Consider the following 22964-nt stretch of genomic DNA (forward strand, 5'->3'; position numbering starts at 1 on the left):
GGCAACGTTTACCTAGAAGTCCTGGTAGAGGAGACGCAGCAATCGGGCAATGTAAGGAGAGCGAGAACCATATCCGAGGGAGGGAATAAGGAAGGAGCCAAGAGGAGGGTGGCGGCATGGCGGCCATGGCCAGACAGAACAAAGGTCTTGGTGTGGGCCTTAATGGGGAGCCTCTTTGCCTGCCGGCTACCCCGGATTGGCTAATAAAGATGAGAAGGCAGCCAATAATCCATCTACAGTCCGGAGAGTCGAGGCAGCATAGGAAAGGCTGTTTGCCGGTGGAAATGGTGGCAGCCATTACTGAGAAGGCCCAAAGGCAAGGCCTAACCTGTATAAAGCAGCCACAGAGGGTGATGCATGCAGGCTGTGGGCAACAGGCAAGGAGATGGAGGTGAGATGCTCACGGAGCCCACAGCCTGCTACCTCACTCGAGACTCCTCCTGGCCAGTCAGAGAAAAGCATGTCCAGAAAGTCCTCTGGCAAATCCCATTCCTTATACCTCAACCTTGCAGCAGCCAGACATGAAGGGTAAGGCTGTGGATGTTCAGGTGCATGACCAGTCCCTCAGAGCGGTAGAGGAGGTCCATCCTCTGCAGCAAGTGCAGCAAGTGCCAGGGAGGGCAGGTGGCATGTCCAACAACTCCAGGCCCAATCCGGAGTAATGAAGATTGCTGTGAACCCAAACAGGCGGAGCCTCCTAAGAACCAGTGGCATGACAGGGATCAGCACCAACGCATAGAGCAGGTGGAAATCCTACTTGACTGTCAGGATATCCCCCAAAGCTGTCTGAGGGATTTGGGAGGAATTCCCTAGAGTGAAGAGATTCACTTGAGGAGTACTCCTAAGTGAGAAAATCTCCCCCAGAACTTCATGGGAACAGCTCCCATTCATGAGCATCCGCAAAAACATACTCCTTGTCGGCAAGGTGAGCTGCTACCAGGCACGCTGTTCTTCAGAGCTCAGAAGCACAACCTCATTGCTTCACTGCACACTGGCAAGGAGCCCAAACCACCCTATTTGTTGAGGTAATGCAAGGCTACTGTGTTTCCATCAAGACCAGCACTGTCTTTGCTCTAACACAGTGGAGGAAAGCGGCTAGGGCCAACCTGATCAGAGTCAACTCCAGCAAATTGATGTGCTCCCAGCACTCGGATGGGGAACACAGGTTGCTCACCCTCAGGTCTTGAAGGTGAGAGCCTCAGCCTTTCAGGCACACATCCGTGATCAGAGACAATTGGGACAGGGTTGACGAAACAATGCCCCCCTCAGAAGGTTGTCTTTCAGGGATCACAACTGCAGGTCTTCAGACACCTACGCCGAGACCTGAAGTATGTCCCTTAAACTGAGACCACTGCAAACTCAGAAGTCACTGAAGTGACTGCATGCGTAACAGAGCTTCTGGCACTACAAAGATGCAGGAGGCCATAAGACCCAGCAAGCATAGAAAAGTTGAGTCTGGAACCATTGCCAGTGTTTGGAATCCCAAGCTGTGCAATAGGGTGTACGCATGGTACAAATCTGCTGACTGCAGGACTGGTGAGCAGGTAGGAAAAAACATGAATGCCCGCCCTTCTGGGCGAGCGGCACCACTGCCAGCAGCTTGGTGAAAACCATGAGTGCCAAAGGAAGGCCAAATGGCAGGACCTTGAACTGGTAGTGACCATTCCCCACTTTGAATTTCAGGTAGATCCTGTGTTTCCTGTTGACTGCTACATTTGATTAAGTATCCTGGAGATCCAAGGAGACCAGTCAAGCGTTCAGGTCCAGGGCTTAAAGAATCTGGGCCAGAGTAACCATCTTGAACTTGTTCTTGCGCAAATTCAGGCGACACAGATCGAGGATGGGTCTCAGGCCCAAGTCCTCCTTTGGCATCAGAAAATAGGTTGAGTAGCAAACCCTGCCTCATTCCATGCAGGCTACAACATTCTATGGCCCCTTTTGTCAGAAGCTGACGAATCGCCTACAGCAGGAGGGTAACGGGAGACGAGGGCTGGTTGGCTCCGAGTGTGGTCTGGAGGGCGAAAAGCAAAAAGGACCCTGGTGAATGACCTGGAAGGCCCAGGCATCCAAAGTGGTAAGCAACCTTGCTTTGTCAAACTCGGATATCCTACCTTACACAGGGTACAATGGTGGTACAATGGTGGATGTCCTCTTCACAGAAGCTTTGCACCAGGGGCTGCAGAGGGCCGAGTGGTGGTGGAGGCACCTCCTCTGGACGCACCTCTGCTCCTCGCCCAGTTGGGGCGTGTTAGGCAGACTCCTGTGCAGTGCCCTTAGGGACCACTACACACAATTAAGACTACAAGTGGTAATACAAGTTAACCTTTGGTACAAGCCTGTACTAAAGTGGTAGCAGTAGCGGAGCAGCCAGACTTATCTCAAGAGCAAATGAGCAGTAGTAGAGATTACATAAAGGACCACAATTACTGTGACTCAAGCAAACAATGACTCAAGGTTTTTGGTTGAAAAGTAAAAGTACATTTATTTCTAGACCATCTGTTTGCAAAACACTTCACTTCTATTAAATTAAAACCACACGTAAAATACACTACACACAACCAATTCTCTTGGTGCAGAACAACTCAAGGTAAGTACCTTATGATTTGACATACCGGTGTTATGAAACAAAAGGCGTTACCGGGAATACATATGCGATCACTTTTTGACAGTAATGACAGTTCGGTCTTACCAAAGATACGCGTATCCGCGGGAAGAAATGTTACCGGGGTAAAACCACACTTAGCACCAGAGTTAACCAGAGGGAGTTGGGGGCAAAAATCATAGGCAATACTTTTGTCAAGGCAGACAGAATCAGAGAACACTTTCTGACAAGAAGATAAAAGTCAATACGCCTGTGCCAGTGTCAAGTGGAACCGGTTTCCCGTTGTCGAGGATCACACAGTCAGATAGTTCACGACTGAAGATTGCCAGGAGTACTTGGATATTGTCAAGAGAGAGAGCAAAAGTTATAAGAGGGAAGGAAGACCAGGGCAAGCCTTGGATGAGGAGAAAAGGGTTCACCCTAGTTCCTCGAAGCTGGACACAGTACCTTATTCTTTGAAGAAGCTGGTGCTACGGCAGTTGTTCCTGGTAGTTTTCTGCAGACTCACGGTTCCTGGAGCTTCAGTCGTGGGGACAAGGAGGATGTCTGGAGTGATCTGCACTACCAAGGGATGAGGCCAGCAACAGCAACGGTGAATAAAAGGTGTGCTCCTTTAAAACAGGAGAGGCTCCCGAGAAGGCTATCCGGACCACTACAGCAGTGTGCAGCGATTTCGACCACGAAGAGGATCCTCTTGCTGTGAAAGATGAGATGGTTGATCCCACCAGGCTCAAGGGAAGACGACCCCGGACTGGATCTTCTCTTGTTGTTGAAGTGTAGATAGCTCAGGACTGCAGCAGGGCTCCACCGGGACTCGGTAGTTGCAGCAGCCGTCTTCTTTTCCGCTTCTCTTCAGTTCCTTGCAGTTCCAGTGGCAACTATGACTTCCAGCCCAAGAGTCCTGCCTTTTATGCGAAAATCCCCCATTCACACAGCCTGGCTGTCAATCACACCGCAGGGGGGGTTGTCCTGCCCGGACAACCACCTTAGTCAATCATGCCAAAGTGCGACTTGGGTTTCCAAGGATACCCTGTGCAGGGGGTGACTACACCCCTCCCTCACATACAGCCCACCTAGACACCCAGGCGCCAAGAGGAGGGCTTCTTGGAAGAAGCCTGCCAAAAGACGGTAAACAAAGGAGGCAAACCTGGTTTGCCGCGCAAAGTAAAACACAAGAAGGACTTTAACAAAAAGAAATGGCGAATAAACCCGACCGGAGCCAAAAGAAAGAGTATTTGGTCAAGCAAGTTTATGTTGGAGGCTACTATGATAGCCTGGAACAGTACCACGTTTATATAATATAATCGCGGTAGAAACCTTAGGGTAGATACCACTGCCACCAGCCAAGTCTGAATGTTAAAAGAGCAAAACAAAGCTCAGAGAGGCACAGGCAAAAAGGGATAGGAGTTAAGCCTTTCCAGTAGTCCATGTAAGATGGCGTGTACTGGGTCTATAGTTTTAAATGACTGTAAAGTAAATGGCAACTTTACCTGTTTTCTGGGGGACAGTAGTCAGCCCCAGAAAGTGGAGTCAGTGGGAAGTCTCAAAGACAACTCTGTGTTACTGCACGGAAGGTGCTGTGTAACACACATGAAAAAGTGGGGCTCATGGAGTGGTGTCCTCCAGAGCCCACTATTACACAAACAGTAAAAATACACATGGCAAAACGCATGTAAGAATGGGAAAAAGGTTCACACTCTTACCAAGTGGAAAAATAAACTCCAGAAATCCAGCAAAGCAGCTGGGGGACTCACTAGGTGAGGGAAATTAGCCATAGAATGAGAATTCTCCCTAACAGTCCCAATACTGGAAGACTAGAGGGCATTCCCAAATTAGGTGAAGGGAAGTGGCATTAGGACTACTGCAATTCTTACATTAAGGGTTGTATGCATCGTCATACCCTAGCATATAAAATAAAGTTACTCACAGTAGTGACTAGAGTACTCATAGTTCGCTTTTCTCCATCCTTGTGAGCATCCCCCAACACGGGGATGCTACCGGAACCTTTAGCAGCTAAGAACTGAGCTTCCCCTTCAAATTTAGTATAGGGCGCGGTCTCAGGAACGCCCCTGCAAGGCGCAGCCCACCGGCTTGTCACCTCAGTCCCCTTTGAACACATCGGATGCTTAGATACCAGGCTACTTATTTATGTATTTCTTTTATAAAGCGCACAAACAACCCAGAGGCATTGAGGCGCTGTTACAGATACAGGTTATTTACATTCAATGAACATATTGTACGATTGATTGGATGATGTTGCAGGCAAAGATGGGGAGCCCTGCACAAAATGTAGGTAGGTCTAGTCAAACAGCTGTGTTTTTAGTGCTTTGCGGAATACCCAGTAGGATTTCTCTGCTTTCAGCGAGGGGAGGGCAGGTGGAGGGGTGGCAGAACAATGCCATGGTTTGACTGCGATTTTGGGGAAGCTAGAGCCACCAGCTTTAGCTTGTTTGACTTTAGGTAGGAGTAGGTGATGAGCGTAGGGAGTCCTGGTGGGTCTTGTTGAATTGGCTTTGGATATTTTCTGGGAGAGGTAGGGCAGTGCTGTATTGGACAGGCACTTATGGGTGATAGACAGGGTTTTGAAAATGATGCGTTCTCAGATAGGCAGCCAGTGAGCGTCTCCTCTGACTGCTTAGATATGTTCTCTTTTTTTTAATGTTAAGTGCTGCTCACAGGGCATTATTTTGTATTACTTGTAGTTTTTGAAGGTTTTTGGCAGAGGTACCTGCATGAGGACATTGCAGTAATCTAGCTTTGAGGCAATTGTTAGGCAGATGTCTTTAAAAAGGAAGGGTCTTGCAACATTTAATACTTTAGTGACGTAGGCTGTGCGGAGGCAAAAGCGTACACTTGGTGGGACACGGAGAGGGTGGCCTCGAGGTACACACCTAGGGTTTTTACAGATGCCAAGACAGGGACCGGGATGTTATCGATCTGGAATGCAGTGTATTGTTTAGATTTCTTAGGACTGTGGGGGGTCCAACAAGCATGATTTCTATTTTGTCTCCATTTAGACACAAGTAGTTTGCTGCTATCCACAACTGGATCGTAGAGTAGTTATTGTGCAGGGTATTTGAGTCGACCACATAATTGCCTGTGACTGAGTAAAATGTGGGTGTCATCAGCGTAGTTAGTCTAAGCTATGCTGAGGGAGTCCAGGATGTCAAAGAGGGACCTAGTGAAAATGTTGTATATGGTTGGGGATATACATGAGCCTTGAGGTACCCCACATCGAATAGGGGATGATGAAACATTGGTGTTCTCTGCAAATACCCGCATGACTCTTCCTTCAAGAAAGGAAGCGATTCAGGCAGTGGCCATAGGGGAGAAGTTAGCAGAGGTAGTAATTTGGCGGCATCCTATTTTGTGATCGACCAGGTCAAATGCAGCGCATAGGTTTTTTTATGTCCTGTACCATGGCCAGGGCGGAAACCAGACTGCTGCATTCCTAGGACGTGGATAACTTCAAGGAAATTATGAACTTGTAGGTAGGCTGCCTGATCGAGGATTTTTAGAAGGAAGGGACAGTTGTGATTGGTCTGTAGTTGGTGGGAATAGAGTGGTCTAGGGATTTATTTTTTATTATTATATATATATATATATATATATATATATATATATATATATATATATATATATATTTTTTTTTTTTTTTAGGAGCTGGAGTACCCAGGCTTCCTTGAGGCTGACAGGCACTTGTTGAGAAGAACAAGTTACTTCTTACCTTGTAACGTTCTTTCGACGGGATGTTCCTCTGACGTATTCCTCATCTTAGATATATCCTTCCAGCTCTGCTGGCCTCGGAAAATTTTTTCTCCAGAGGGCGCTGCGCGTCGACGTCCCTCGAGTCGATGACCCTCGACAGCCGCCGTATCGACGCTCGACGTCATCCTGCCTATAAAGGCCGCGCGCAGCGTCCGTTGCTCAGTTCCGTTTTGTAGCCCACAGTATTACTGTTTGGACTAGACTAATCACCCTGAAGGAGCGTAAGCTGCAACAAGGGAAGTAAAACTGCAGGGATGGATGGGAGGGTCGATGAGGAATACGTCGGAGGAACATCCCGTCGAAAGAACGTTACAAGGTAAGAAGTAACTTGTTCTTCGAAGGGATTGTGTCCTCCGACGTATTCCTCATCTTAGATAGGCTCCCATAGCAGTATTCTATATTCGGAGGAGGGAGTACTGACTTCACGCTGTCTTCTATTGGTGAATAGAATGCAGTACAGCCCTTCCAAACCTAGTCTCTTGACTAGAGGAGGAATCCAGATTGTAAAAACGTGTAAAGGTATGGACAGACGACCATGTAGCGGCCGCACATATGTCTTTAATCGGCACGCCTCTTTTGAGGGCCGATGAAGCTGCAATACCTCTGGTCGAATGAGCCCTAAGGTTTTGAGGGGGCTCTTTCCCTGCCAGTTTATAACATTCCAGAATGGCTAGAATGATCCATCTGGAAATGGTCTGCTTAGTTATTGGTAACCCCAGCTTGTGACCTGCGTAGCCTACAAACAGCTGGTCTGCCTGTCTTATCCTGGCTAGTCTACTAATGTAAAAACTTAAAACCCTCCTAGGGTCTAGTCTGTGTAACCTCTCTTCCTCTTTCCCCGGGTGAGGAGGAGGATAGAAAGATGGTAGGATAATCTTCTGAGAGATATGGAATTCAGAGACTACTTTTGGGAGGAAATTAGGCTTCACTTGCAGGACAACTTTGTCTTTGTGAAAGATTGTATGAGGGGGTTTACAAGAAAGAGCTTGTAATTCGCTCACCCTTCTAGCAGATGTAAGTGCTATTAATAAAACAGTCTTAAGGGTAAGGAATCTTAACGAACAAGAATGGAGAGGTTCGAAAGGTGTCCCCATCAGGAAAGTTAATACTAAGTTTAAATCCCATAGGGGAACTTGGAATGGTCTTGGGGGATAAACATTGGTTAACCCCTTTAGAAACTGTATTACCAAGGGTAATTTGAAATAGGATGGTTCCTCCGCAGTACGCTTAAAGATAGATAGCGCTGCGAGATAGCCCTTAATGGTGCCAACTTGAAGGCCTGAATTTGCCAAATATAGTAGGAAGGACAAAACCATTGGTGTACCACATGAAAATGGGTCGATATTCTGTTCTCTACACCAGCTGCAAAATCTGTTCCAACGGCAGCGGTATAAAGACTTTGTTGCTGGCCTCCTTGCCGAAAGCAACACCTCCATAACATCATCAGGGAGGTCCCAATCCTTGTACCTCAGCCGTTCAGAAGCCAAGCGTGAAGGTTGAGGGTTTTGATGTCTGGATGGAGAACCTGACCTCCCTTCTGTGAGAGTAGGTTCTCTCTGAGAGGAAGTCGAAATGGAGGGCAGATGGACAAGTCTAGAAGGTCCGGGTACCACGTTCTCCTGGCCCAATCCGGGGCAATTAGGATCATGGTTCGCCGGAATCTTCTCAACCTCCTGATCATTTGAGGAATGACAGGGACCGGTGGGAACGCGTACAGAAGCGGAAACTCCCAGTCCACTATGAACGCGTCTCCAAGAGCGACTCTCGGAGGAAATTCCCTTGAGCAGAACAGGTCGCATTTCCTGTTTAGGCTGGTGGCGAACAGATCTACCTGAGGGGTTCCCCAAAGGGCGAAGATCTCTTGAAGGACTTCCTGAGCTAGCTCCCACTCGTGAGAGACTGTGTTCTGCCTGCTCAGAGCGTCCGCTGTCAAGTTCTTCTCTCCGGCTAGGTGAACTGCCGATAGAGAGATTCCTTCTTGGATTGCCCAAAACCAGAGCTGCATCGCCTCTCTGCACAGGGGTAGTGATCCTACGCCTCCTCTTTTGTTGAGGTAATGCATGGCCACCGTGTTGTCCGTCATTATCAGGACGTTCTTCCCTTGTACAACTGGCAGGAAAGCCTTCAACGCAAGTTTGATGGCTCTCAGCTCTAACAGGTTGATGTGTAGTCTGGACTCCGATGGAGACCAACGACCGCTGATGGTCAAGTCGTTGGCGTGGGCTCCCCACCCCGTGAGTGAGGCATCCGTGACTACTGTTATCTCCGGCCAGGGTTGCCAAAACTGTTCTCCTTTCAGAATGTTCTCCTGACAGGCCCACCACTGAAGGTCTCGAGCCACCCTGCCGGGAACCTGAAGAAGATCTGTCATTCTCCCTGAGAATTGTGACCACTGAGTCCTCAGTGCCCACTGGAGGGATCTCATTCTCAGGCGAGCCTCTGGCACAAGGAAAATTCAGGATGCCATGAGGCCTAGCAACCTCAAAAAGTCGAAAGCTGGGAGACGTTGGGCAAGTTGGAACTTGGTAACCATCTGTAGAATATCTTGAGCCCTCACCTCTGGTGGCGAGGCTTTTCCCAGGGAAGTATCCAGGATCGCTCCTATGAACTGGAGTCTCTGCGATGGTATCATTTGAGACTTCTTTAAATTGAGGGAGAAGCCCAGCTTGTGAAGGGAGTAGCATACGTGATTTAGCTGGATCTGAGCTTGCTCCGGAGAAACAGCCCTGATCAGCCAATCGTCCAGGTAGGGGTAGACGTGAATCCCTTCCCTCCTTAGACTTGCCGCCACTACCGACATTAACTTGGTGAAGACCCTCGGGGCGGAGGTCAGCCCAATAGGCAGTACTCGAAATTGATAGTGAGAGTTGCCAATTGCGAACCTCAGGTATTTCCTGTGTTTGAGATGGATAGGCACATGGAAATAAGCGTCCTGAAGGTCCAGAGATACCAACCAGTCCTGAAACTGAAGGGCCTGGAGGATCTGAGAAAGAGTGACCATCTTGAATTTGTCTTTCCTGAGGAATTTGTTCAATTCTCGCAAGTCCAAGATGGGTCTCAGTCCTCCGTTTTTCTTTGGAACGAGAAAGTAAGGGGAGTACCAGCCCTTGTTCCTCTCCGCTACAGGTACCGGTTCTATGGCACCTTTCTCTAGCAGGTCTATAATTTCCTGCAAGAGGAGCGGATCTGGAGCTTTCTGAGAGCTGATCCCCGGTGGATGACTCTGAGGTATACGTAGGAAAGGTAGGCAGTAACCTTGGGCAACTGTTTCCAATGCCCAAGCATCTGACGTGATAGCCTGCCATTCCGCCAGATGTTGAGTCAACCTGCCTCCTACAGGTGTCCTGTGAGGGAAGTCCTCAGAGTGGTTTTGGGGCGGCTGATGCAGATGCCGATGGTAAAGAGGCACCTGCTGTTGCTGCGGCTTTAGAATATCTACCCCGTCCACCTCGGGTAGTTCTTCTTTGACCCCTTTGAGCCGGTCGTCCTCTACCTCTTCCGAATGAGGAGTAGAAGCGAAAGGACTTGCCCCTCGCAGAGGTTCCTGTGGGACGAAAAGGAGTCTGACGGATTGCAGCTCCTAGGGATTTTGCTGCTGCTTTTGAAGTTTGCAGTTTCTCTAAACTGTCATCCGCCTTTTTCCCGAACAAAGAAGAGCCATCAAATGGCATGTTCAAGAGCCTGGCTTGCACATCTGGGGCAAAACCCGACTTTCTCAACCAAGCGAACCGCCTGGTTGATGTACTTGCCGCCATTGCTCTGCTGATACTGTCAGCCGAATCAATGCCCGTCTGGAGGGATTCGCACATAGCGTCTTTACCGTCCTGTATAATATTCAGGAACGCATCCCTTTCTTCTCCCTCCGGGATGCAGTCAGCCGCTGTAGAAGCACACTCCCAAAGTGTATGGCTGAACCTAGCAAGGGTGCAAGTAGCATTAACAGACTTTAACGCCATGCTACATGCTGAAAAGACTTTCTTAGCCATAGCATCATATTTTTTATCGTCCCTGTCCTGTTGGACAGTAGGATAAGCCGTCTTGACGTCGGTAGAGGATGCTGCTTGTACCACCAGACTTTCTGGGGATGGATGTTTAGACAAGAACTCTGGGTCTGTGGAAGATACCCTGTACTTTGCAGACAGTTTTTTATTTACTGCTGGTATTACATCTGGGGTTTCCCAGTTTGTCATGATCTTTCTCTGAAGAGCTTTATGAAAGGACACCACTGGATCCTCTTGTGGGCCTTTGTCAAGAATATCCGTGAGGTCATCTTGCTGGAAAGATTGTGAAGGTGTAGACCACCCCATGAACTCTGTAATTCTGGCCATTAAGGCTCTGTAGGGGGTTTCAGCATGCTCCCCCGGGTCTGGTTTAGCAAAATCCACCTCAGGGGAAGTGTCTAAACCACTTGCCTCATGTAAAGAATCATGAAGATCCTTTAATCTGCGCTCTTCAGAGGAAAATTCCTCTCTAACTGGGGTTACAGGTCCCTGTAACTCATCTTGTTCTGACAAATCACCCTCTTCTAAAATTGAGGATATAGTTCTCAATTGTTCTGAATTAATAAAGGGAGTAAATCCCATTTCCAAGGCAGAGGGTGCTGAACTTGTCATTATTGGCCTCGAAAACGTCGATGTCGTCGACGTCGAAGGCTTCGAGCGTGGCGTCGAAAACAGAGGTGGAGGCCTCGAGGACCTCGACAGAATTGGAATTTTACTCGACAATATCGACGCCATCGACGTCGAGGGCCTGGGAATCGTCACTGGATGTGTGGTCATCGTGACTTTTCTCGGCGTCGACGCCGGTGTCGAGGCCGGCGTCGAGTCGACAGACCTGTGTGTCGAAGGTCCCTTCGACAACGGCGTCGAAGACCTCGACGTCGACGGAACCTTCGAGGAAGGTTTGGAGGTCATGGTCCTACTCGAGGGTTCGAGACGCGCTCGAGAGGTTTCTTTCGCCGGGTACTGCGACTCGCGGCGTTTTTGACCTTCGGGTCTTTCGACCAGAGCATCGCTCTCGGCAGTCTTCGAGGGGGTCGAGGCCGCTTTCTCGAAGACGCTCATCATGTTTTTTCTGAATTCCTCCCATTCAGCCCGGGAACTATGTTTCGTGGGGCAAGGGATTCTTTTTGGCGAAACAGAGGAAGAGGAAGACGGAGAAGGGGATCTTCGACGTCTCCTCTTCGAGTGTTTCGATCTCGAGGAGTGATGAGACCCACTCCGAGACCTGGAGCGTGAATGGTGACGAGGAGACGAATGTCTCGACTTCGTCGAAGAAGAAGAAGCTTTAAAAGTCTTACCTTTCTCCAGCTTCCCCCTACGCTCCTTCAGGGCCTTAGCTGTCATGGACATACAGTCCTCGCACTCCGAACAATGGTGTTCGGCTCCCAAGAACCACAGACAATTTCTGTGAGGATCGGTCAACGACATCTTTTTCCCACAATCTCGACATTTTTTGAAGCCGGATCGAGGGGTTGTCGGTTCCGACGAGGAAGCCATCGAGTACGATTCGAATAACTTGAAGTAAATATTACTAAGAACTGAGCAACGGTATTCCGAGGCACCGAGTAGCGCGGAAAAACGGAACTGAGCAACGGACGCTGCGCGCAGCCTTTATAGGCAGGATGACGTCGAGCGTCGATACGGCGGCTGTCGAGGGTCATCGACTCGAGGGACGTCGACGCGCAGCACCCTCTGGAGAAAAAATTTTCCGAGGCCAGCAGAGCTGGAAGGATATATCTAAGATGAGGAATACGTCGGAGGACACGATCCCTTCGAATGAGGCATTTATAAAGTGGCGTTAGGAATTCTGCACAGTCTTTGACGATGGGTGCTGGACATATATCACCTTTGCATCTTGAGGGTTTTGGACATTTGATTATGGCTAGGACTTCTGTGTCTGAGATCTCTTTGAAGTGAAACTGGAGGAATGTGAGGTTGGGGCAGTGTGGGAGGAAGATGTGGCTGGGTCATAAGGGTACGTGTGGCAGTTGGCTAGGTTTTTCAGAACTTTTTTTGATCTGGGTGTCGATTTTGTTGAGCATTGCCATTTGGGTGCTAGAGCACCAGGCTTCATCCTTGTTAAGGGTGTTGGTGGGGATGGTGGGCGGGGGTCTCAAGTTCCCTTAAGATGGTAAAGATCTCTCCAGTGTCTGATTTGGCATTTGAAATTCTGGTATTGTAGGAGGTGGATTTTACGGAGATGATTGCTTGCTTATAGAGCTTGGCCAATTTGGAGAATTCTCTGCTCAGGGTGCATGAAGGTTTTTTCCACATATGTTCTGGTGGCATTTCCTGGTACGCAAATCTACGAGGTTGGGGGCAAATCAAGAGTTTGAATGTCTGACAGTTTTTTGCTTTGTGAGTGGCCAGGGGAGGGGGCAACAGTGCTGACTGCTATAGAGTTGAGGTATATGCGTCAGCTAGTAAATTAGGGTTGGTCGAGAAGGGGGGCATAAGGCAAGGTGTGTCCAGGCAGGGCATGATACTTTCCTTTTGTGAGCTTGCCTGAGCTACATGTGACTGCTGGTGGTAGTCGTAAAAGCAGTAAGTTCGGCCCGGAGGAGATTGAGTTGGATCGCATACATAGAGTGGGCAGAGGGGGGCTGGGGCCCCAGGCCAAACCCCGGGATGTCCTGGCGGCGTTTGCCAGATACGCCCAAAAGGAAGAAATACTTCGAGAGGCGAGGAAGCAGGAACCTATAAAATATCAGGAGCATCGCATAGCGTTATTCCAGGACCTGGCAGCAAGCACTTTGGTGAAAAGGAAGCTGATGGCCCCGGTCAGCAAGGCGTTGAACGAGAAAGGGATTAAATATAGATGGACATTCCCCTTTGGATCGGTGTTTGAGTGGGGAGGGACTCAGAAGCAAATCACCTATGTCCAAAAAGGCGCTGGCTTGTTGGGCTTGGATGTTGATGAAATCCCCGTGAGTTTTGGCAGGCCAGCTGTGGCCGTTACCCCAGAAGCAAGGCCATGGATGTGGTCTACGGTGGGGGAGAAGAGAAGGAGGGTTAGGCAAGGGGGCAAATCGCGGGCTGGGGGGAAGTCCGGGTGACACCGGGGAGGGGAGCCATGTAGCACAGGGAGGGTCCCAAATATAGAATTGGACTGAGGATGGTGGGCCACCAAAAGGAGATACTGGGTGGGAGGGAGAACCCATCTGTGAATCGGAAAGGGTGAGTTTACCCGAGGAGAGAGGAGGGGGGAGGCGGGAAGGGTATGCTCTTCAGGAGGGGGGGAGGGAGGGAGAGGGGGTTAGGGGGTAGTGGCAGTTGGGCACCAAGAGCGTGCTCAGTTGGGAGGGAGGGGAATGGGAGTGGCTCCACCCTAAATTGGGGTTGCAGGGTGGAGAGATCCTCTGGGGAACGGTCGTAGGGTCTGGTTGGTTAACTCAAGCAAGCTGGGGTGCGGGAAGAGGGCAGAGGGTAATGGAGAAGTGGGGCCCCACCGTACCCCCCTGAGGGGTGTGGAAAAGAGGCATAATGGATCAGGTTTACGGGGCAGGGGTCAGCGAAGAGGAGCTTCTAGTCTATTACCCCAACCTTCAAGTGGCTAACACACAATGTTAGGGGGCTGAACTCCCCTCTAAAGAGGACGAAGCTGGAACAATTTACTAGGGCCCATAAGCCAGGTGTCCTAGCTCTACAGGAGACCCATTTTCTACGGAGGGACCAGCATCGCGTACGGCTAAGGGGCTTCTCACAGATACTGTTCGCTTCAGGGCCTACTTAGAAGGGGGGAGTGGCCCTAGCGTTTGGAAGGGGGTTGGATTTCCGAGTGTCCGATGTCCTCCGAGACAGGAGCGGGAGATATATTATGGTTCGGGGATAGCACATAGGTACGCCCTACACTATGGCCTCGGTATATGGCCCGAATGTGGGCCAGGATCAATTCTTGCGGGAGGTAGTAGGCATCCTACAGGATTTCACGAGGTGACAAGTGATTTTGATGGGGGATTTGAACATAGCATGGGACAAGGGGAGAGACCGCACGCAGCACGCAGGGGGTGGAGAGTGCGCGGTAGCCTCTTTTCAACTGAAAGAAAGGTGGGAGGAGGCGGGTCTGCGGGATGTGTGGAGGGCACTGGGGGGGGGGTGAGGAGGGATTCACTTTTCTGTCGGATGTTCATAGAACCCAATCAAGAATAGACTATATATGGGCATCGGCAAGCCTAATTGGAGGGTTGGACTCGGTCGAGGTGGGCCCTATGGGGATAGCGGACCACAAGGTGGTCTGGATGGAGCTTCGATTGGGGAGGCGCAGGCCGGGGGTGTGGGGTTGGAAATTTCCTGAGGCTCTCTTGAGAGATCAGGTAGCGCGGGAGGAGATAGGCAGTAAGATTCAAGACTTCTTCGAACGGAATAACAATGTAGACACGAGCCTCGTGGTTAGATGGGACGCGTTTAAAGCCACCCTGAGGGGAGAATTGATTGCTTTACAGGCAAAAAGAAATAAACTGCTACGAGAGCTCGAGGCGTAGCTGGAAGGGGAGGTGGAGGCCGCCAGGGTACGTTTGGGGGAGAATCCCACTCGAAGAGTGTATAGGGAGCATCGGGCGGCAGAGGGTCAACTGAGGGTCCTCAAGACAAAGAAGGCAGAGGGGGCTTTGCTTAGGGAACAACAAAGGTTTTATGCGAAGGCCAACAAGGCTGACTCGCTCCTGATGCGCCTACTCGGAGGGGACAGGGAACGCAACACTATTTTGGCTATGAGGGGGAAGGGGGGCGGAAGACTCACACGGATAGACGAGATCAAGGGGAGGTTGGCTGAGTTCTATGAAGAACTGTACACGTCTCAAAATCACGATTCTGAGCCTCAGAGGGAGATTCTTGAGGCCCTTCCCCTCCCACGCCTGGCTCGGGACGAGGAGAGAGAGTTAAGTCGAGTCATTACGGAGAATGAGGTCCGGGCTACTATAGCAGCTCTCCCCCGTGGTAAAGCCCCGGGTCCGGATGGCTATCCCGCCTCCTTTTATAAACTCTACTCGCATCTGTTAGTCCCTTACCTGACGCAATTATTCAATTCATTCAGGCTTAGAGGCAGCATTACCCCCTCGATGGAGGAGACAAAAATAATGCTTGTGCACAAGGCGGGCAAGTACCCAGAGAAGTGCACTTCCTATCGACCCATTGCCCTCATAAACACGGAGGCGAAGATTTATACTAAAATATTGGCTAGGCGGCTAGAAAAGTTCTTACCTTCGCTGATTCATCAGGACCAGACAGGCTTTGTGGCAGGGAGGCAGACGGCTGATAATGTTAGACGGGTGGCACATGTGGTCGAAAAATATAAGTACATTTATTTTTAAACCATTCGATATAAACACAACACTTCTATTAAACTCAAATAAAAACCACACGTTAAATATACTACAACTAACCAATTCACTTTGTACAGTAAGTCTCAAGGTAAGTACCCTGTGTTGAATGAACCGGTGTTACAAACAAAACATGTTAACGTGAATACGATTGCGATACCCTTTTTGACAGTTCGGTCTACTAAATAAACGCGTATCCGTGACATGAAATGCTACCGGGCAAAAACACACCTAGCACCTGAGATACCCAGAGGGATTTGGAGGCAAAAATCACAAGCAATATTTTGGTTAGGCAGGCAGAATAAAGAAACACTCAGAGATAGGAGTACAAAAGTCAAAGGGCTGGAGCCAGGGTCGAAAGACACTGGGGCCTGTTGCCGAAGATCACACAGTCCGATAGTTCACAATTCAACGTAGCCAAAAGTACTTCGATATTGTCAATGTTTGGAAGCAAAAGTTATAAGAAGGAGGGAAGACAAGGGCAAGCCTTGGAAATGAAGAAAAGGGATTCACCCAGTTTCCCTCTCCTCTTGAGCACCCTGGGTGTCAATGTGGAAATGTTCAGCTGCTCGAGACTGAACTTCATTCAGGAGAGGTTAGTTGTTGCCAGGGGAGTCGGTAACCGGGGGTTCCTTCTCTACCGGGGAATCTACTCTGTAGGTTTCCGGGTCATCATCCTCTTCTTGGTCTTCATCATCCCCATAGTAGCCCGTACCAGTTTGTTCTTCCAACATGCCCAAATCTGGATCCTCACAAAAGGATGTCTCTCCTTGATACTGAGAGTAGGGCTGTACATAGAAGGGGTCCGAAGACCATGTTGGTGTTTCAAACCGGGACTTTTTACTTGGAGGTATAGGATCCTTTGAGCCTGAGGGTGCTGACCCGTCGGGAGTATAAGAGAGAACGTGTTCAGGGTTTTTTGCGTAAAAATCTGCCAATGGGGACATCCTTGACATGACCCTGTCTATGTCATCACTAGACCATTCTCTAGAACTGTGGATGACTCTTTCTGGAAGTTTCTCTGACTTATCCTGATTAGACTTGGTGGTCTGAGTAGGGGTCTTTGTGATAGCAGAAGACTTGGACTTGTCTGTCTGTTTATGAGGAGTGGAGTGTTTTAAAGATGTGGAAGTAGGCAGAGGCTGCTTCCTTTGTTGTTTTTCCCCCTCCCCGTGAGTGCAAGAGTGTTTTCCCCGTTTTTTCGCCCCTTCAGAGCCTTTCGACGCCTGGCGTTGAGGTTCGGGGGTAGTGTCCCTATCCTTCGAGTGTGGAGGTAGGGGTTCGGGAGCCGCCGTAACGCGGTCTGCGGGCGCCGACTCCTGGAGTGCGGTCTGGGGATGGAAGTCGGCTTCGTCCTCCGACGATCGAACTTCCGTTACATTGGGGAGCGAGGCACTCTTGGCAACAGTGGATGATTGCCTGGAGTCATGCGGCGATCTTGATCGACAACGCCCAGATGATGCCGATTCGGACCGTTCTCTATGTGCCTCTTTCCGAGAACTCGACGTGTGCGTCGAATCCCGGTTGGACTTCATGTGTTTTGTGGAAGTGCTGTGGGAAGCGCTTGTGTCGCCGGGGGTCTTCCCCATAGCCGCCCTGCCGGACGACCTTCCGAGGTCGGGGACTTGGGCTCGGCTGTCTTTCGATGCCATAATGCCCTCGCTGTCCGAAAGCAGGGCGTCGCTGCCATCGCTGAAGGAGCCCTCCGCTGCCATGGCCTATTGACGCGTGGCGTGGTGGGCCCAACGCTTGATCGAACGATCCTTAAGTGTTTTGGTTTTAAACCTACTACACGCTCTGCAGTTCGCCTCGGGGTGGTCCCTCGGCAAGCAGAGATTTCACGTGGCGTGCCTGTCGACCCAAGGGTACTTGCGGTTGCACTTGGGGCAGAATTGGAAAGGGGTACCCTCCATACACACCTTGTGGCAGCGGGCTTGTAAGTGTAGGAATATATAAGAATGTACCTATATACCAAAAGAGTGTAGAGTATGTCCACCCCCCACTCTCCCCACTTGCAGGGCCGAGGCCAGCGGCCTTCCAAGGCCCGGGCCGAGGCCAGATGCCTTCCGAGGCCCAAATCCATTGTGCAGCTGTCGACGGTCGAATTCTTCTCCGGGCCGGCGTCGAGTGTGGAAGTTCGGTGACTCGACGTTGGGGTGGAGAAATGGGTAAATTTAACAATATTTAGCAAAAGTATGGCTAAGGCCAGGGAACTCCGCGAAATGGTTCCGACCAGTTTGGCAGAAAAAAACAATCTGAGGGTCCTAGATGCGTGAGGGATCATGGGTACAATGGACGTCACACTAGGGATAGTATTACTGGCACGCCCTGTGTCGACGACCTTTTTCGAGTTTCGAAAAACTGTAATACTCCGCAGCTTCCACTAGATGTCGGGCTATGCACAGCATGTGATCTAAGCAGATTCCACAAGCCTCAGAAATATATTTACCATTGCCGATTTTCCGAGTACAAAGTGAGTTATCGTGATACTGTACATAACTTTGAATATTGATTATATAAAGACTGTTTTAACCGATTCAGTGTTTGGACATTCCTTTGTGGGTGCTTGGGGACTACACTGTACTTAAGAACCAGCCCGCATCCCCTCCCGAGAAGCTAGGCCTTGATTGCTCGACCACAATACCAATAAAAGAGAATCTTGGCAGGGGTCCTCTGTGCCTCTCCTCTACCATATAGAGAGCGGAAGTACAGACCACCCCCCTCCAGTCCGTTCTTTAAAGTCATGGAAGATTTCCGCCAGTTCACCGACAGCACAAGGTGGAACAGGAGCTGGAGGAGGGACCAAAGATTGCAGGCGGCTTTCAAAGGGCATGGGCTGCGCAAGAGCCAGTCGTCCAAATACGGATACACATGGATACCTTGCAGACGAAGGTGGGCCGCGATCACCGACTGTAACGCTCACCTGAATCCCTCGGAGGCGCAGGTCTGGGCTGGGGGTTCTCGGAGTCTTCTAGGGTCACGCGCAGGCCTCGAATGACACCCTGGAAAGGCCCTCTCCTCACTGAGATCTTGATCTGAAGGGTGAGGTGTCTGCAATTAGGAGAGCAAGGGGTTAATAGGATATATAAGCCTGACTGGGCAAGCTGACTCCCCTTCCTGGTACTCCCCAAGTAGTTCGTAGGCTATATGTGCTCACCTTATATAGGTGAAAGCGGAGCTCTCCATCCTGCGTCTGTGCAGGGGCGCCGAAGCCAGTTACTTCACTGGTTAATTGTCCAGCCTCTTGGTTGCAAAGGATGAAGATTTGGAGCTAGGCCGTCGTTAGCAGCACGAACGGCGGTTGCTTGAATAGAGAGCGAAGGAATGGCGAAGGTATTGCAGGCAAGTACGTAGAAAATGTCAATTCGAAGTTTAAAGCACTTCTTAATGTCTCTTTTCCTTATTCAGGTTGCAGAAGCAGCTGGGTAGAAAAATAGATGTCGAGGAATGCGCCGAGGAGTGAGAAAGATGAGAGCAGCCCAAAACACGTGCGTATGGATGGAGTTTTGTATTTCTTAATGATGTCCTTTTGTTTTGCAGATGCGAGTAGCAGCGTCGGCGGAGGCGAGAAGAATGCAGCGCAGGTAGGGAAAGTTTCACGATGGTTACTAACCAATGTCCTTGCTTCCACAGGGTGCCGAAGAATGGAAAGCTGAAGCCGTGGCTTGAGATGCACCGATGGATTGGGTAAGTGCTGCGCTGGTTGTTATCTCGTGCAAACCTGGTGTTCTTTTCCCTTCTCAGATGCTGCAGAAGACGAAGATGGTATTTCAGAAGGTAAGATTACGGATTTCTCTTCCCTAGATGCAGAAGTTGAAGATTCTCTGGAGCTGACACGGTGAGCGTCCTGCTGCTTTTGCAGAATAACGCGAAGCACGTTGCTCTGATCGGGCGTGGTTTAAATAGTCCTACTGGAGTGCTTAGGTGTCTCCTTCCACAGCAGCCTCGCCTAGGTAAGAAGTCCCAGCTTCCAGAATAGTTCCAGTATCCAGTCCCAGGGAGTGGTGCTGGCCACACCCAGAAGGTAAAGTAGTTCCAGCCATGGATGGATGAGGATTTCATCCTGCAGGTGAGTGAGCAGCATGGTCTGCAGCCGGTAGGTCCACCCAAGCACCATTCCTTACATCATGAGCCCGGCACGTCCTGTGCCGGGACTGGGTCCCCTTATGAGCCTGGCGCCACTGGCGCCAGGACAAGGTCCATAAGGCCCCTATGGGAGCCGATGGGTGCCTGAAAATGAAGTTGTGACCCAGCTTCCGAGGCAGTTGGGCTAAATCTGACTCCTTGGAGGCTGCGGTCATGACACCGACATCATCTTCGTGAAGACACGCAGCGCCGAGCTGAGGCCAAAAGGAAGCACTCGAAATTGGAAGTGCTCCTCTCCCACAGAGAAGCAGAGATATCTCCTGTGTGGATTCCAAATCAGAATTTGTATGTACGCATCCTGAAGGTCCACCACACTGAGCCAATCGCCCACCTGCAAGGAGGACCATATCTGGCCGCGATCATCCTGAACTTCTCTTGGGGGTAGGAAAAGATTGAACTGGTGAAGGTCAAGGATGGTGCGCAGGCCAGCCTGGTTGGGTTTGGGCACCGTAAACAGCCGGGAGTAGAAGCCCTCCCCTCGTTCCCCAAGGGGAACGGGTTCCACAGCTCTGAAATCCAGAAGTTTCTGAATCTCGGCTTTTAGGGAGGATGACCCCAACTGCTGGAAAGGAGGGTTGAAGGCCAGGGTAGGGGGTAAGTGTAAGCAGAAGCCCGCCCGAGCGACTGACAAGACCCACCTGTCTTCGGTGATGGTCTGCCATGCCTCCCAATGAGACGCAATGCGTCCTTCCACCGGGGTCTCGTGCGAGCGCGGAGAACCCTCATTTTGTAGGCTTTTCAGTGATGTTACCACCTGAACCTGAGGAGGAGGATGAGGAGCAGGAGAAACACCAAGTCCGTTGCTGCCCCCGGCGGTTATTACCCAAAGGGGTATCCACTCTACGTGATTTCCGGTCTAGGAAACCTCTAAAACCACAAGAGGGCCGGCTTTGCGATAACTGTCTCTGGGTCTTAAAAGGAGTTTTAACCAGGACTGACAAGTACTTAGCTGTCTGGGTGCTGTCCTTCGTTTTGGTCACCTCCACATCTGTTGTAGAATGGAACAGCTCCTTACCGTCAACCGGAAGGTCCAACACCTTGTCCTGCACCTCCTTTGAAAATTTGGTGGCATGCAACCACGCCTGTCGGGAGGTATCAACTCCCAGCATAACGCCTCGAGCCGAAGTGTCTACATGGTGAGCTGCAGCCTCCAGCAGATCCTGGGCCAAGACCCTGGCATCGGACAATCCCGCCTTAAAGTCTTCCAGCTTCTCGACCGGAATGAACTCCTCGAACTCCGACAGACCTTTCCACATCCTCATATTCGCCCCCGCTAACACTAGTTCTGCATTGGCCTGCTGGAGCTGCAAGGCCGAGTTAGCGAAAATCTTCCTCCCAAGAGAGTCGACGAGGTTGTCCTCCTTCCCCAGAACCTTAGTAGCCGTCGTAGAAGAGGATGCTGCAGGCCTGGACTGTAAAGTGGCCGCAGCCACCACTGTGGAGGAGGGAGGCGGACAAGACGACAGGGCCACCTCTTCCGAAGAATGCAGCCTGTATCGCGCGTCAATTTTCTTATTGGCGAAAAGTCCACAGTGTGGCTTTTCCCAGACCCTACGAACCTCGGCCAAAACATCTTTTTGCAAGAACAGGTCGGTACGCTCCAAAGGAGACAGGGGGAATGCCCCAGAAAGCACACCCTTCTGCGGAGCGGGTGCCTCGGGCACCGGAACATCCAAAAAGCACATGTCCAGTATCCGGTCATGAAAAGCTCTAATAGAGCGGGGCAGGTCCTTGTTGTCATGATTGCCCTGCGCCTCATCCGACGATCCTGCTGAACCGTGTCAGGCACTGCCTGGTCCACAGGGGACAATGGGGGCAACGGCAGAAGGGTCGGGGGAGGCACTGTAGGCAAGGGCGGCGCCGGCCGAGCGCCCGGAGGCGCGGTTGGGCATATCTCCCTAAAAAGCACCTTGAAATATTCCCTCATGGGGTCGGTACGCATGAGCGTCTGAAATTTGCCGAAAAAGGCGTCCTCCGGGGACTTTTATGGAGCTACCGGAGGCGGCCTCTCATGAGGAGGATAATTCCAGGGACGCAACTGGGAGGGTTGCCACACAGGCCCATCCCCCGAAATGTCCACAAAAATCAAAGGTGCCGACCCCACAGGCAACGAAACATTGTGCGGCAGGGGCATCCGAGTTTTCCAGTCCTAAACTGGGCGAAAAGGATGCGCACAAGGAATTTTATGTTCAGCCACAGAACCAAGCCCTACACCTGAGGCCGATGGCGTAGTTGTAGGGGAAGCACCCAAAATGGCGGCCGTGGTCGTGGCGGGAACGGCCGCCATTTTGCCATCACCTGAGGGGAACTGCGGCACGTGAGGAAGTGAGGAAGGGGTCCCCATTGATGGATCAGAGGTCTTAACTTTAGCCTTTACGTAAGGAACCTTGGCAGAACCGGTACTATGAGGCCTGGAATGTTTCTGCGACATACCAATAGCCAAATTAGCCTTCGCAGGAAGGACCTCGGCGCTGCCGGTAAAGGAAGAACTTTACTCCTTTGCCCCTTCAACAGTTCTGGCGTCGCCACAAGAGCGGGCACAACTTTCACCGATAAGGCCTTGCCAGGCCTCTCAGAAATGTTGGTAACTTTAGCCTCTGTACGAGGGACCTCGGTCCCATGTCCGGTAACAGCCTTACAATCGTGGGCCTCGAACATCCGTTCGGTAACACCAAGCCCAACCAAGGCCTCGGGGCGCACACAGGTTTTATTTTTGAGGGAAGCCGATAAAGAGGCCTCAGAGCTAGCTCCGGTACCCCACGACTCAGTAGAACTGGGTCTGCAAGCAGCCCCCACAGCAGGGGCCTCGGAGTGTACTCCGGTATCCACAGGCCCCTTACAGAGACCCTCGGAGAAAACTCTGGTACAATTTATAGGCCCAGAAGGCACCTCAGGGCAATCCCCGGTGACAGAGCGACTAACGCTCCTTCCGGCTCGGGAAGAGCCCAGAAAGGTATCTCCTGGCCGGGGTGCTCTATAAAGTAAAGGATTTACTGGGAGTTTCTTCTTTTCGTTGATAAAAGCTTGAAAATGCAAGGGAGGGGCACGTCGAAACACCTCCTCCCAGCGCTCCAACCGACGTTGAAGTGCCCGGACCGAAAGGGAATCACAGTAAAAACAGGAGTCTCA

At 50.8% G+C, this 22964-nt stretch overlaps 1 protein-coding gene across 1 annotated transcript in view; it reads right to left on the reverse strand.

Annotated features, from left to right (window-relative positions):
• Nucleotides 1-22964, reverse strand: part of ROCK1 (Rho associated coiled-coil containing protein kinase 1) — a 3300884-nt gene that overhangs the window by 1840433 nt on the left and 1437487 nt on the right. The gene's annotated exons all lie outside the window — the stretch shown is intronic.

The sequence above is a fragment of the Ambystoma mexicanum genome, chromosome 5q, assembly GCF_040938575.1.
Source record: "Ambystoma mexicanum isolate Mex_15411 chromosome 5q, UKY_AmexF1_1, whole genome shotgun sequence".
NCBI lineage: Eukaryota > Metazoa > Chordata > Amphibia > Caudata > Ambystomatidae > Ambystoma > Ambystoma mexicanum.